The sequence below is a fragment of the Sinohyriopsis cumingii genome, chromosome 8 (genome assembly GCF_028554795.1).
Source record: "Sinohyriopsis cumingii isolate HCF-2022 chromosome 8, ASM2855479v2, whole genome shotgun sequence".
In the NCBI taxonomy this organism is placed as follows: Eukaryota; Metazoa; Mollusca; class Bivalvia; order Unionida; family Unionidae; genus Sinohyriopsis; species Sinohyriopsis cumingii.
This window is the reverse complement of record NC_142968.1, coordinates 89,358,964-89,373,932: the sequence shown is the minus strand read 5'-3', so window position 1 is coordinate 89,373,932 and position 14,969 is coordinate 89,358,964. Positions and strand designations below refer to the sequence as shown.

Below are 14,969 nucleotides of genomic sequence, written 5' to 3'. Positions count from 1 at the left end.
ACAATGGAAGTCAGATCATCACCAATTTAATTTAGGATCATCAAATCAATGTAAGAAGTCTTTTAGTGAAAACTCTACTCTGAGCATACATTCACTTATGATAACAAGATTTTCATGATGGCCACTGTGGCAGCCACTAAAAAGAAGCCTTCAGGTGCAAAACTCGTGTTGATATGACTGTCCATTAAGGATTTGTTGGACAAAGGATCAGCATGATTTCACTTAAAATTAACTAGACATCATAATTAATCTTTCAGTGAAAACCTCATGTTGATATGATCATCCATTCAGAAGGAGTAACGATAACAAGATTCCAAGATGGCTGCCATGGTGGCCATATTAGACAGCATATCAGCATCATTTCATGTAGGACCAACTTGACTATGGGATGAACATATGTCAAGTTTCATGACATTCCTCAAAGTATTTTGGAGGAGTGGCAATAACACACTTGTGCTAATAGATGGACAGATGATAAACAAAAGATCATCCAATAAGCATTTCTGGTCTATGACCAGTGGAGTTTTAAAAAAACATTATGATGACTTCCAAAAGTTACAATATGTCAATTACTATTAGTAATTCTGAAAAGGAATTTCTATTAAATGAAATTTACTGGATTCACTTCTTGGATTATTTTTATCCAAAAGGTTTAAATTTGAAGATCACATATAAACTTAATTGATAAATGTACAGTATTTAATCAAATCTGTACATTTTGAGAGAAAAAAAACTGTTTATTGCTTTTTCTTTATACATGTTCTATTGATCATAGTTTTAAAAGAGATATGTACATCCTTCTGATCCAGTTTTATACATGTATTATGTGTTATTTGTATGTATCATTTTTCCACGATAAATACTTGACTTTAAGAGGGTTACTCAGTATAATGTACTTTTCTCCCTGATGCCATCAGGATGTAAACATTTTAGTAAAGAATGCATAACTTTTTTTAAGTATAGCAGCACAAATCATATATGAAATGCATTAACAGAATAAACTGGAGTGAACATTTTTCAATGTTACAATGAAAACTGCCTTTCAAGATGGTAGTCTTATGATTTGTTTTCAACACAATTAGGTTTGTTTCTAATCTAATTGCTTTGGGGTGTTCATTCCATAGAAAAGTACTGGAATAAGCAAATGATTTTTAAAAAAATATTTACCTTTGGAAATGGAGTTATGTAATGATCATTTGTGTATGTGTGATTTGGATTTTTAATGTAGCTTTAAAAAAAAATCAGTCATATCGCAACAATGTCTGCAGTGTGGCAGTTTATAGTGATGTCTAGCACTAGGGCATCATCCCGCAGACATGTAGCATGATGTCCCGCCCAGTCACATTATCCTAACACTAGGCTGACCAGTCCTAACGCTAGTGAGGCAACCATCAGTACCATTTTTATAAGTCTTTGGTATGACTCGACTGAGCTTCCAACCTGCGACCTCCTGCACCCCAGGATGACCCTCTAACCACTAGGCGACTGGAGCAGTCCATTGATCATTTGTACTTGATCTCAATTTAGGCCCTTGGTACTATTTTTCTGACTAAAAATGACACATGCCATACAAGTATCGTGGAAAAAGTTAATTCTTTACTTTGAACATTAATATGGACTTGGTAGTCTAATCTGTATTCAAATTTCAGCCACCTCAGTTTTGATATAAGAATTCTGGATAGGGTACTACATGGTAAATTTAAAATAATTCTTGCTGTTCTTTTTTGAAGATTGTGGATTATTTCAGTGTTAGTATCATGTCCCAAAATTGTGCATTAGTAGTCTAAAAAAGGTGAAGAATGAATGCATTGTGAAATAATTTCCATTGTGAAAGGTAAATTCTCAAGTTTACCATAGAACAATCAAGTTTCACCTGCTTACACCAGTCTAGAATCTTATCAGCAAGAACTCCAAAAGTTTTTCTGTGACATTTTCAATCTGATCATCTTCAATATACAGCTCAAGATTTGTATTTCTGTTCACTGATAATATTTGCTAGGTACCAAGTAATATGGTTGCTGTTGTTGTTGTGGGGTTTAATGCCATTTTTCAGCACACGATAGGCTATACATGGCAGCCAGTATTAATGGTGGAGGAAGTACCCGGGAAAACCCTGGAAAGAACCACCAACCCATGAGAAGCTACCACCAAGCTTTCTCACATACCCACGCTGGCTGAATCCCAGACTCGAACCGGCGCAGACAGGTGAGATGGCAGTGATCTGTAACAGAGAGCACTTTAGACCACTCGGCCACTCTGGGCCCCCAAGTAATATGGTTATTAGGGGATTAATAAACATGTCACTTAGTGAACACTAATATTCAACTTGATAGAAATCTTCATTCAATTTTTTCTCTCAAAGTTATAAAATCTCATACTGTTCATGCATGAAAGACATTATATATAACTGTAGCTAAAATGTCTTTGTATATCAAATTCACACCATGACATCATTTTGTCTATAATGTTAACCTCCAAGAAATAAATGGGGGGTTTAATGTTTTAAACAACTATCTAAATTCAGTCTGAAGTAGTAACATTGTGGAAACAGTTATGGATTGTACATACAGATGCTGTTTAATGCCTTATTAAATGTACATGAAGAAGTACATGTAGCATTAGATGATGATCTAAGTAACATTTACATGTATACAATATGCCCAAGAAAACTTTTTGGCTGTGTAACAAACATTTCTCATACTGTATCCTCTCCACACACTGCTGGTGAACCATACAACCTGATTGATGTTACTTCTCCATCTGAAGCTACTTAAGTTTCCAATATGTCAATTTCCTCATGTACATATGATATGTCAATTTCCTCATGTACATCTGATATGTCTAACTGGACTACAGGACATCATCACTGACAAGATGAGTGTGATATACTATGTACTTCATATCTTTATGTAAATAATTTTCAAGGTCATCATGAGCAATTAACAAAGTCCAACAAAAATACATTCATGCATAGTGCTACCTCAGACAATCCCATATCAAAACTGTCCTGTTTTGGCCTGCTAAATCCCATGATCAAAACTGTCCTGTGCCTGGCCTGTTAAATCCCACGATCAAAGTTGTCTTTGTCTGGCCTGTCCAATTATATTGTATGTTCAAAACTATCCTGTATCTGGCATGCTCAAACCTATGATCAAAACTGCCCTGTGTTAAGCTAACTCAAACCTAAGATCAAAATTGCCATGTGTTAAGCCAACTCAAACCTAAGATCAAAATTGCCCTGTGTTAAGCCTGCTCAAACCTATGATCAAAACTGCACTGTGTTAAGTCTGATCAATGCTAAGATCAAAACTGCCCTGTATTAAGCCTGCTCAATCCTAAGATCAAAACTGCCCTGTGCTTGGCATGCTCAACCCCATGTTCAATCAATCCTATAATCAAAATTGTCCAGTGCCTGGCCTGCTAAATCCCATCATCAAACATTGTGTTGCATTTGACCTGCTCAATCCCATAATCAAAGTTGTCTTTCTCTGGCCTGCTCAATCCTATGATCAAAACTGCCATGTGTTAAGCCTGCTCAATGCTATAATAAAAAATCGTCCTGTGTTTGCCTTGCTCAATACAAGAATTAAATCTTTCCTGTGTTTGGCCTACTCAGTCTTATCAAAACTATCATGTGTTTGGTCTGCTTAATCCCATGATCAACCAATCCTGTGATAAAAACTGTCCTGTGCTTGGCTTGGTAAATCCCATGATCAAAACTGTCTTGCATTTGACCTGCTCAATCCTATCCTGTCTGGTCTATTCAATCCCATGTCAAATCTATCTTGTGTTTGGCATGTTTGATCCAATGATCAAAACTGTCATGTGTCTGCCAATGCCATGATCATTCAATTTTTATGATCAAAACAACCGTTTTTGGCCTACTCAATCCCATAATCAAAACTGTCTTGTATATGGCCTGCTCAATCGTGTTATCGAAACTACTCATGCGTTTGGTCTGCTCAGTCCTATGATCACACAATTTTATGATCAAAACTGACCTGTTTTCAGCTTGCTTAGTTCCATAATCAAAACTGTCTTGTGTTTAGCCTGCTCAATCCTATGATCAAAACTGTCTTGTGTTTGCCCTGCTCAATCCTATGATCAAAACCGTCTTGTGTTTGCCCTGCTCAATCCTATGATCAAAACCGTCTTGTGTTTGCCCTGCTCAATCCTATGATCAAAACCGTCTTGTGTTTGCCCTGCTCAATCCTATGATCAAAACCGTCTTGTGTTTGCCCTGCTCAATCCTATGATCATACCATTTATGATCAAAACTGATATGTTTTTGGAATGCTCAGTCACATAATCAAAACTGTCTTCTATTTGGTCAGTTCAATCATATGATCAAAACTGCCTTGTATTAGGCCAATCCTCAATCCCAAAATCAAAACTGTCTTGTGTTTGGCCTACTTCAACCAATGATCAAAACTGTCATGTGTCTGGCTTGCTCAACCCCACACTCAATCTAACCTATGATCAAAACTGTCCTGTGTTTGACCTGCACAATCCTATGATCAAAACTGCCCTGTGTTAAGAGTGCTCACTGCTATAATCAAAACTGTACTAAGTTTGACCAGCTGAATAAAAGAATTAAAACTTTCCTGTGTTTGGACAACTCAAATCTTATAATCACAACTATTTGGTACGTGGCCTGCTGAATCCCATGATCAAAACCATCTTGCATTTGACCAGCTCAATCCTATGATCAAAACTATCCTCTGTCTGGTCTGCTCAATCCCATATCAAAACTATCCTGTGTTTGGCATGTTTGATCCAATGATCAAAACTGTCTTTTTATTTGTGGGCAGCTCAATCCTAAGATCAAAACTGCCCTGTGTTTGACCTGCGCAATCCCAAAATCCAAACTGCCTTGTGTTTTGCCTGCTTAAACCTATGATCCAAATTGTCATGTGTTTGACCTGCTCATCCCATGATCCAAATTGTCCAATGTTTGGCCTGCTCAACTACACGATCAATCAATCCAATGATCAAAAGTTTCCTGTGCTTGGCCTCCTAAATCTCATGTCTTGCATTTGACTTGCTCAATCCTATGATCAAAGCTAGTCTGTGTCTGGCCTGCTAAATCCTACTGTATGATCAAAACTGTCCTGTGTCTGGCCTGCTAAATCCTACTGTATGATCAAAACTGTCCTGTGTTTGGCCTGCTAAATCCTACTATATGATCAAAACTGTCCTGTGTCTGGCCTGCTAAATCCTACTGTATGATCAAAACTGTCCTGTGCTTGGCCTGCTAAATCCTACTGTATGATCAAAACTGTCCTGTGTCTGGCCTGCTAAATCCTACTGTATGATCAAAACTGTCCTGTGTCTGGCCTGCTAAATCCTACTGTATGATCAAAACTGTCCTGTGTCTGGCCTGCTAAATCCTACAGTATGATCAAAACTGTCCTGTGCTTGGCCTGCTAAATCCTACTGTATGATCAAAACTGTCCTGTGCTTGGCCTGCTAAATCCTACTGTATGATCAAAACTGTCCTGTGCTTGGCCTGCTAAATCCTAATGTATGATCAAAACTGTCCTGTGTTTGGCCTGCTCAACATCGGGTTCAAAACTACCTTGTGTTTACCCTGCTGAATCGTATGATTAAAACTGCCTTGTGTTTGGCCTGATGTCTGGCACGTTCAGTCCTATGATCAAAATTATGTTGGTCCTATGATAAAAACTATCATGTTTTTGGATGTATCCACACAGGCCACTTTCTGAGCTATGACTATTGGCCCCAGAGAAAATATGCTTTCACATTGGTGAGCTAACAAAGAAAGGTAAAAGGATGCGAAGTTCATCTGAGATCACCAAATGTGGCTTTCATCATAATCTACAGAGACATATGAGTTAGACAGGCCTATGAAGAAGAAATGGTTCAATCTTCATGGGTTTTAATCTCCATGAATGAAAGGTCCCTCTTGGTAAGGGACAAGTAAGCTCACATGATAGTTAAGGTAATCCACATCAAAATGGTTGATGCTGAAAGGGAGAAAAAAGACATCCCTCTTGGTAAGGGACTAGTAAGCTCACATGATAGTTAAGGTAATCCACATCAAAATGGTAGACACTGAAAAGGAGAAAAAAGACATCCCTCATGGTAAGGGACTAGTAAGCTCACATGATAGTTAAGGTAATCCACATCAAAATGGTAGACGCTGAAAAGGAGAAAAAAGACATTTCCTGTCCTCATCTCACTTTAGCTACCAAAAATCTAAAAAACATTAATTGGACATAAATGTCAATATTACTCATCCCCAGCACAGATAAGAATGAGACTGGGCAGCTCAATGAGAAATGGAACAACTGATGGAAGCTGGTTATTTGCTAGGAAACTTGGTTGGCAAAGGAGAAAAACCAACTCATAAATTTCACTGAATGGTGGACAGCCTGGTTCTTTGGACAAGCATAAAGCTAGATCCTTATTGTTGTGGCTGGTAAGGTAAACAAGATATCAGCCTTGAGGGTAAGGTTCTCAAACAAAGATCCACTCAAGGGTTCATAGGGGTTTTTAGTTACAGAGTACAAGACACATCAGCGATTCAATCTAGGCATTATTTAGTGAGACACTGATCTTTGCAGCTCAAAATACCTGATCAATTTTGCTATGTGAGAATCTGCACCAATGGCTGGGCCCTTTAAAAATCTGAATGTGAATATAGCCCTTGATAACAGAAACAAAGAGATGTTTCTCTTCAAACGGAAAAGAAAATCAGACCCTGCACTTATAGAGGGACAGCTAAGATTAACACATTTCGTACTGCACCAATCACAAAAAGATTCTTCACTTGGTATCACAGAACCTGGATGTAGATCATTTCCTAGACTTCACAATACATTTTGCAACTTTGTTCAAAAATCTACCTGTCCTGGTGAAGAGATCAGTTGAGTTGATCAAAGCATAAAGGTGGGATAATCTCTGGGCTGTTGTATAAGAGAAAGCCCCTGTGCTATGACAAAATGTCCCTTTTCTGGGGTAATGTTCTGGACTGATATGACTTTCTGCTCAGGAGGGGTAGCAATAATAAGATTTTAAAGACTGCTTTTATAATGGCCATATATAATTTTAATTCAATACCAACTAGACATCATAAAGTATTTCAGTAAAATCCCGATGTTAATATCATCATCTATTCAGGTGGAGTAGCAATTAAAAAAATTCAAGATGGCTCCATGGTAGCCATTATGAATTTGAGCTCAGCATGATTTTCTTTAGGATCAACTAGACATAACAAGATATCTTTTATTAAATCCCCAATCCCATATGACCTGGCCAATGTCATTTGCAACATTCATTTCATTAAAGACAATAAACTCAAGCTGAACCAACTTCAGCATTCCTCAGCTATCATCACTCTTGGACAAACTGAAATGCCGCTCACAGAGTTAGAAAAATTAATGCCATGTACTTGATTGTGCAAGGAGATACTTCTGTAAGGAAAAAGGTGTTAAAGTATAGTATGACTAAAACAGGGTTTTATGTCATGGGTGTCTATCACACATTGGACCTGAATTTCACATACTACAATTAGGACTGGAATGTCTAATTGCATATAACATTTGCAATTAATAGGGTAAGGTTACACTGACAAATATTAAATACCTAACATCCACAAGTCACCTGTGTAACTTTAATGTCACTTTAAACATTTTAAGTTTTGAAATTCGTCAGCTTTATTCTCTTTCTCCGGCATGGTAATAATATTAAAACTGGTGTAACATAAAGCAAATATCCATATAAAAAAGCCACTAACTAGTCATCACCAAGATTAACAGCCAGATGATTAAATCACACAGTAACCAAGTGTCACTATCAGCATCATGTCTCAGCTTACTTACTGATTCACCTCTAATCTAAATCAGAACCTGACTTAACAAATGGTTAAGCATCATCACAAATGTCTTATAAAGTGTTCAAAGAGAGGTGGATATCAGAATTTTCCTGGCGTTTTAGAGATGTATCTGCATTGAACTGCAAGACATGATGTTTCTGAAATGATCAAACAAACTATACAAACTTTCAGTGCTCATTGCTTAATAGTCATCAGGATACAGATGACAACATTTTGCTCTCAAATACTCCATGAATTCAGGAAAATACTGTGGCGATCATAGAGGACACATAGAAAAAGAAAAGACTGCAACTGAAACTGTCATTGATACAATGGAATTCTATTTTCTAGAGGAACTGTCCAATAGAAAATTTCCAAAAATCACTGAACATATGGAATGTACTAGCTTATTTAAATTACAGCACTTCAGCAGAAATGTCACTGACCATTTCCCATACACTTATTTGTTGTGATAGGGGTTTCAGACAACATAATAGTCAAGAATAAGCACAGAAACAGGTTTGCTGGTTGAAAGGCTAACAAAATAAGCATAAAAAGAGAATGGGAAATGAAACGAGAAATAACCAACAAAGTAACTGATTATAATCAAGCCAGGAAAATAAACTGAATTAAATTGTATGCATGTATGTACATGAAAGTTCAGCACATGTCACATCTGATACTACTGTAATGAATGGATCTAAAGAAAGAAAATAAAATAAAATCTGGAAATTTCTTATTGGCTTTTTATAAAATTGTGCATATCAAATTATTCTTTATAAATATCATTTCCGGCATGTGCACATTTACACCTGTGATATATTGTTATACCCATTTACTCTAGCCCCGATGGTATGAATATTCTCATGTATTCCACCTGTGTAAAAATCCTGTAAAGCAATTACAGGGGTCAAGCTAGACTTGAATTTTAAGGAAAACTGTCTTCATTTGGACAGAGCAGGAATAAGTGGGAGCAGAGTATGAAATGCAATATATGTGTGTGTTTTCTTTCTTTTATTTTACTTATGTCCTCTATTTCTCAGGATGCATTTAATACTAGTTTTAAGTAATAAAATCTGTGTTATGTTTATTATCAATAAATTTATACAAGTCTAAAAATTATTCCATTCATATCCACTGTATTTGGATTGAGATACATGCAGTATAATATGGCCAGATGACTTTTAAAAAAAGCACAGCAGAAACTATATATTGTGAATAAATTCAACTGAGATTAGAGTCTTGTAATTTCAAGTCGATAAAAATGCACCATAAACTACCACATTTGTATAAAATTATTTCATTGTTGCCAATGAAACATTACTGTAATTATTCACAAGCAACACAATGACTGAACTAGACCCTATCTTCCAAATGACTCAACACATCCAAGAACATGCACGTGAACTAGACCCTATTTTCCAAATGACTCAACACAACCAAGAACATGCACTGTGCCATGTTAATGTATCTCCTTTACCTAATGCTTGGAAGCGCCTTTTGATGCCTGCTGTAAACACTAGGGCATAACCGATTAGCATTTTTCTACTGATTTCCGATTCCGGATTTTGGGCATGAAATTTTTCCGATTCCAGATACGATTCAATTAATCGGAAAATTAACTTTTTAAACCGTGTTACACACGTTTTGCATATCACACCGATGTCACAAGGGGAAGGATATGGCAGGACTATAGCAAAATGCAACGAAGTTCAAAGCCACAAAGAATCCATGAAATTTTTTATTTTTTGCCAGTTCCGACCCATTCTTTGTTCAACAATTAGTTGATCTTTCCGCCAGGCTTTTATTTTCCCGCCTTAATCATTTATGTCGGCAAGCGGCCAGTTCCATCCTGTACTTTATTCAACAATTAGTTGATCTTGCCGCCATGCTTTAATGTCGCGGTCAAATAAAAATAAAACAGGCTTTTGTTTGGTCCTATAAAGTTGGCCTCTTGCGGAATCATTTTCTTTTAATACCTCATTAGCATGTGTCAATGTATTCAATATTATGCCTTCATTATTGAGGATGTTGACATAAACGGGTAGGACTGTATTATATATTTTAATAAATTTAAATCTTTCGGTCTAACTCAAGTATTATCGTTTCACCCCGTTGTGTTGACCATATTGGACTTTTCTGACTTCTTATTTAACTTTATTAACGCACTATCGAATGACACGCAGTGTTAGACACAGTGCTATAGAAATTCAACTTTATTATTTTTATTATCCGAATCGGTCGTTCCTGCCTTGTCCGACTCCGATTAATCGGAAGTTCATACTATCCGGTGGAATCCGATTTCCGGATCAAAAGTCGGTTATGCCCTAGTAAACACCAGTCATTTTAAGCCAGTTTTCGCAGCACCACCTTCTGGGAAAAACCCTTATTAGATACTACATTTATTTCTGCGAATGACAATTATGTCAGATCATGTGGTCACTGTTTATGCTCTGGTCGATATCTGCTATTTAAAGTAACTGGGTCATAATCTCCACTCTCCAAAATGGAGGTCGTGGATTTCATTCAGTACCTACAAAATTTTCACGATTAGAATCACAACTATGAAAGATTCAATAACTTAGGTAAAGGCTCTGATATTGATGTAGGCTGCAATTAGTTTTTATAAATTATCAAATTCAGATGACCTGGTAATGTAGACGCAGACAAAAAACTTGTAAATTTTGAGTATGAGAAATGGTAGCTTCGGTTGGTCACGCGGCCTCGCTGACTTGACGGTGAACAAGTTCTCTCAAGATTTTAGAGCACATAAAAAATTCTTCCGTGAAAAATAATTACATAGCTTTAACAATCGGACTTTGCTCTTAAATTTTTCCACACATAATAGATGTGTAACAAAAATGTAAAATGGTTAAAATTGCTGTTAAACATGACATGCACTACATTGCTTAACAGTTAACAGGCAGGCCTACACGTATAGAGTCGAATAGGTAACAGGTGATCTATTTATAGTGCACCGTACTTTGTAACTACGCTCTATGAGGTAAAGGGTTAATATAACCACTGGCTTTCTAGCTTTGTTACAACAATCCATTTATAGGACTGTAAATTTATGGTTTTATTATTTGCCATGTACTAGTAGTAACCACTTGCATTGGTTAAAAAGTATTTGCTTCACTATCTTTTTCATATTTCACAAAAATGAATGATGTCAGGAAACAACCTTGACCGCAACAGTTTTTTGTCAAATTCCAAAACACATAATTGCTTCATGTGTTTCTTACCTACTTGATTAAATATTCAACTAAATCTTCTACCATATAATATTCAGAATTTGCTTTCAATAAAAAATATATTTTCCTTCATCTATTTGCTCAATTATTTATGAAAACAGACAATCTAATGAAGCGGTATTTCACAGACACAATGATGTCTGTCAATACAGGTTCACTTAACACATTAACCCCTAGCGACGACTTTACGGGGCAGGAGGTAGTAGCCTACTGCCAAGCTCTGTAGCATCATGGTCATGCATGATACACTAAAGTGGGTGGTATTATAGAAAGGTAGACAGATGTAGCTCTACAATGATACCAAAAAATCTGGAATATCTAGTTGCACTACAAAATACAGATATAAAAACCTCATTTTTTGTTACCCAAAATTTGCCCGTGGTCGGAATCTGATTTTGTGTTCGGATTTTAGACTTTTTGGTCTCAGATCTAAGGCAAACCGGTATGAACTGCAAACAGACAGATGAGCCTTTGCAAAAAGTAGGATAAGATGGGCATTGGAATAAAGAGTGGTCTCCATACAAAAATAATGGCTCCATTTAGCAAAAAAAAGAAGAAGAAAAGAAGTCCAACTTTTACCCTTCTGCTCATGTGCGAGTCAAATAGGTTGGGTCGGGAATCCGGGCACTTTTTCACATCCAGGCATTTTCAGTGCATAGTTACGACCGCCGAGGTGAAAATGACCGCCATTGTTATAGGGACTTTAGGAACGTATGGGTGACATTTGTACAACATTTTAAAATATGCCTAAGATTTAATAGGACAAATAAAGAATAATATTTATGGAAAAATATAAATTAATGAGAACTTTCAAAAATAATTAGGGTCACAAGTAATACCGACTGAAAATTTCAGATTTTGATATAGTTTAATTAAAGAAAAATAGGTTTGAGAAAAAGGTGTTCAATTTACTTCAACAAAATATTTTGTTAGAAAACAAACTTACCTGGTGTATCTGTAAGATAGTTGCAAATATCAGGCCAAGTCACTTCAGGCCATTTTGTTGGGTCATTTACCCAAATATTTGCTAAAAATTTAAAATCATTAATTTCCACAACTTTTAAGTTTATGTAAATATCGTGCATTAGCATCGCTATCCAGCGTCTCTTTGTAAACGTAAGACATTGCAAGAGTGGCCAACTGATCTTATGAACCTTGCATTTATATTCATTTTATAAATGAAAAGTGTACAATACACAAACTATATAACAAACAGCCTTCAAACTGCCTTGACACTAATTGGTGTATATTGTCATGTACACATGTATGTGACACGTACCACAGGAGTCTGACGTTTTATCAATAAAGTACAGTAAATCTCTGACATGAAATCTGCTTATCTTATCGATAATATATTCTCCTTTCCTATTGGTTTTTTTTTTCTTCTCCTTCTTCTCAATCATTTTCATCATCATCATCATCATCATCATAAATAGTACATCCCTCATATAAGTATCATATTTTCTTCTCCACTATTATTTTCTGTTGAGAAAAAAATATCAGTACAAACAACAGATAATTTTACCAAGTGGCAACCTCTAGAAAATCAATCAAACACAATGGATTCTAACAGAAAGGGTTTGTGACCGTAATGGTCAAAATAAAGGTTAATTCGGTGGATTGGATTCATGACATGATTGTCCAAGAGTTATGCGTACGTCACTGTCTTTTGAATGTATATGTGTAGTTTTTCAGTTTTCTTGCATTTTTGAAGCGATAAAAGACGCGTGAGAAAAGTCGAATTGAGCAGAGGGTTGTGTTGGTCACGCTTGCACTTTATGTGTTCATTTATATTACCAACAAGATGATTTCATGTTATTAGAGATTTTGCCGTACTTTGTTGATAAAAAGTCAGACTCCTGTGCACGTACACACCACTATCACCCTTATCAACCTAAAATATATTACGTCTTTAACAATATTCAACAGACACATTCGTGGTTTTACATCCTGCTTTTACAGAAGACTATGCATCACTTCTGAACAGAAAACAGAAATAATAAACAAAATACAGGTAAACTAAAATGATTTGCATATCAAACATAACTAACGCTACTGTACTGTTACTAAGCAATTGTTTTCACCTCCGCAATATGGCGGAAAGTAGGTCGCTATGCTTGTGACATCATGCCGACCCAACCTATAGCCAACGAAAAATGATGTTTCTAACACAACTAGGCAGTATGTTATTGAAAGATGACTGGGGATTTTGGTGTTATCGAGTCTATTCAGAAATAGCTTCAAAATGTGTTTCCTACTCGATTTTCAGACAAAAATGACAAAAAGCTCCAGGGGTTAATGTGTTAAAGAAAATAATGCAAACATTGTTATTTTAAAAAATGAAATTAGAAAGTGCTTTTTCACTGATAGTATTCTTTAAAAAACCCAAACAAATTACTCTTTACACACAGATGTTGAAATTTCAAAACAGAAGTTGGTATACTTCATCATCAAAAAGTACAGTAGGCCTAATGTTTGGAAATCAAGCAGTGGTATCTTGCTCATGAAATGTTTTATAGTGAGTTAGATATTAAACACAAGCCTGTGAATGTGCAAGAGTTTGTCAACGTATCTGGCATCAACACCACATAAATACATTTTGCCTTGGCTACAGGGAGGGAGTACCAAAGTCATAAACTACTGTCTTTGTACATCTAAGGAGTCACATTGCAAAGTCTTTTTTTTCTTTCCTAACTGAAGAAGGTGAAGTTTAGATTTTTATGCAACTTAGTTGCCCACTTCGCCTGGTAGCACGACCCCTGAATTGAACTCTAATCTAGGCAACAGTGTCTAATTGCGATGTTGACTGACAATACAATGAGCTGAATGGCACCGCTTTTCAGGCAGCAAGACGTATACATATACACCCACACCCGACACACATTGATGCCAATCACAGTAGACGTCTTACAAGTTACACTGTAAAAACTTGTCATCTGCCAGTATAAGGCCAATATTGGTCCCTGCTGGTACTGACAACCTTCTGGCACCCGATATTCAAAGGTCCGGGTCCAATGGAGAGTACAGTCTATGACATATTTTTAATCTTGTATCAATACCTGAATGGAAAAATCTTTTCAAATTGTACTGTTTACACTATTTATTGAATAGTCCAATATTATTTTTATTTTCACTTAAGCGCTGTACGATTATCAGTAATGTTTTCTTCACCTTTATTAGAAGGAAACGCAAATATAAAAATACAAGTTTACCTTCGCATGATCCTATTTATTCCAATGCACTTCATTCAATTGTTTGCAGTTCTTCATCGCATTTATTTTTATTGTACAGAAACTTTTAACAATGATAACACTGACGGCAGCCTGTAATTTCAACTTCCGCTTTCCCAGAAAGTGAACAACGTCATGAATTTTGAGTTCTACCTCGTAATTGATGATGTACCCGTTGGGCTACAGCTTGGAATAACACAACAATTTGGAATCCTAAGTAATTACGCTCTTTCTCGAGAAATTGTGTAACCGTGCGAATCGATATAAATAGACCGAGCGGCTGGTTTAACATCGGTTTCATTTGAGTGTAAAGAATGGAGGATGTTGATAGGAATATTTTTAATTCTTTTTGCAAGAAAAAAATCATAATCACTAAAGCAATTGTTGAGCAATGATTGAAACTTTGCAACTTGTTATCTTGTTTAAATTTGGCAACAAAATGTATAGTCCTATCAAATTCATTTTGATTTATGCAAATAAATAAAAACAAATATGTTTAGATGCCACCAATTAATTTATATATTAAGGAATTGTACTTGGCTTACAGTGAACATACTGTATGAATAATGCAGGTCCTACTAAATACTGCTAAGCCTGACAAAGCTACACAAAGCCCTACAAAGCCATGCAAAGCCAAGTAATTATAAA

At 36.1% G+C, this 14,969-nt stretch overlaps 1 protein-coding gene across 1 annotated transcript in view; it reads right to left on the bottom strand.

Annotated features, from left to right (window-relative positions):
• LOC149794111 (tyrosine-protein kinase Fer-like) overlaps positions 1 to 14,465 on the bottom strand; it is a 103,899-nt gene extending 89,434 nt beyond the window's left edge. Inside the window, exon 1 of the mRNA XM_089968089.1 lies at positions 14,304 to 14,465. The gene's annotated coding sequence lies outside the window, so the exon portion shown is untranslated. The remainder of the gene's footprint in view (positions 1 to 14,303) is intronic.
• Positions 14,466 to 14,969: the final 504 nt, after the last annotated feature.